Raw genomic sequence first — 2127 nt, 5'->3', positions numbered from 1 at the left:
TATAAACCACTTCCAGAATGTTATATAGGATATATTTCAAATTGATGACAGCATTTCTGAATCACAGGTATAATATACAAAAATGTAAATCTGACCACATGACAGGATGTCATAATTATAAGATATGTGTTATAGATAACATGTTTCAGAGGGCTATATGCAATATATATGACCTGCAAGGAAGGAGTTTTAAAAAATATCACCCTCTGGCCGAAGGCCTGAGGGTGATAATTTTTAAAACTCCCGACTTGCAGGTCATATATATTGCATATAGCCTGATGCAACATGTTATGTACGATATATTTTATTATGAGATTTATCCTTGTGGCCATTTTAAAACCACACCCAGATTATTTGAGCATGTGCAGTAGCACATGCCACATGGTAGAGAAAGAAGAATTGAGAAAGGTGAACTGTGACATAAAGAAATAATCTCATTGGATCATGGAAAATGACGATCCAATGGAGACTCACATGATTTTGCATTTTGGTGGTCATCATTGGTGACATCAGACAAAACTTTTGTTTTCGGAACAGCTGAAAGTTGAGCATCATTACTTACACTAGACAACACTTTGGAAACACAACTTCTGTACATCTGTAGTTCATTCACAGGACCGAACCCCTCCCAAACTAGTATGACCACTCCGCTGCATAATTTGCTTCTCAGGTACACTGTTATGGTACATACGACTGATGCTGGTAGCACGTAGACTATGGTTTTGAATATCCATTGTATTAAGACCAGCAGATTTAAGCATTTCTTTCAGTAATCCTCCTAGCGTATTACGGCCAATGGGTGAATTACAGTACCACACTTTGTCATCCAAGTTATACTTGTTTTTCGGTTTGCAATAAAAGATATCGTTTACTTGTGCAAATCATCGTAGCTTAGATAGGTATAGTTCAAAGAGATGTACAAAACATTTTTCACCCAACGACTCATCAGCATAGTGAGTGACGATTTTATTTTCTAAATGAACTTGATGAACGAGACCTTGACGGTCCTTAGACCCATGTTCTTGGTAAACAATGCACTTTATTGTTGAAGATGAATCCACAGGATTTTGAACTTCCTTGATTTCGGACTGGCTGAATTTTAGATCCCTGTGTTCCACACCACCACGCAAACAAAAAATAAGCCACAAAAATAAAAGATCGTTTGAAGCAAAATGGAAGGTGAATCAAAGCCTAGAACTTTTCTCTGCCAAAGCAAATCTTCTGTTAAACTAATGACCCTCGCTTGTCGTTTTTCAGCTCCAACACCATCAGCCAATAATTTCTTAGAAACATTATTAAGGACATTGTGTAGAGCTCTGAAGGCTGCATCTCTATGTTTTATGAAGTGACAGGCCTTTTCATTTCTTTAAAAGCCTGGGATTGCAAATTGGTTAAAAGCTGTAGAAATGATATAGGTGTATAAGGTGCTCCTGAGCCTTGTCATGCTTCGAATACAAATTTGCAAAGCGTGTCACAAACGTTTCTCGTCTTCTCCCCACAAATGTTCCTCTTTGCCATTTTCAACTACAAAGACCTAATTTTGATAGATTCTAAAGGCCCATTGATGACATCTTTCACTGTTGGCACTCTTTGGTTTCTTTCTGCTAGATGACAATTCTTCCGTGGTAGTTTTTTTGAAGCGATCTTTTAAGGAAAGGGACAATCTCTTCTTTTTGCTTGGATTTGGATCAACTGGATTGTACCTTTCTGTTACTAATGCTAGCAACCCCAAACTTGGTGTAGTTGCATATGGTCTTCTTCTGAAAATCTGTTTGAGTCTCTAAGTACTCTGGAAGGTTCTGAATGGGTTCTTCCACTCTTGTTCAATAGGAGCCGCCATGATAAATCATTACGCTTACTTTAGATCACACTGGTGAATATAATTTGCATGTCATTATTATTAAAAACATTAATGTTTTTATTTCATAAAATAAAAGCAGACAAATAAAGTCCTCTAACAAAGAAGGCATTTAACTAGCAGTCTTTAAACATCTGCTATACTTGTCCACAGCTGTTTTGATCGCCGTTTTCCTTCATCACCCTCAAACTAGGTTGTTCTTTCCAATTAGAGGCTTTACAACAGAAGAAAGTGCAACTAGTGATAATGAAAGGTAGTAGTATCCCAAC

This window comes from Amphimedon queenslandica, unplaced genomic scaffold (assembly GCF_000090795.2).
Source record: "Amphimedon queenslandica unplaced genomic scaffold, v1.1 AMPQUscaffold_13390, whole genome shotgun sequence".
NCBI classification, from domain to species: domain Eukaryota; kingdom Metazoa; phylum Porifera; class Demospongiae; order Haplosclerida; family Niphatidae; genus Amphimedon; species Amphimedon queenslandica.
Note: the sequence above shows the minus strand (reverse complement) of the source record.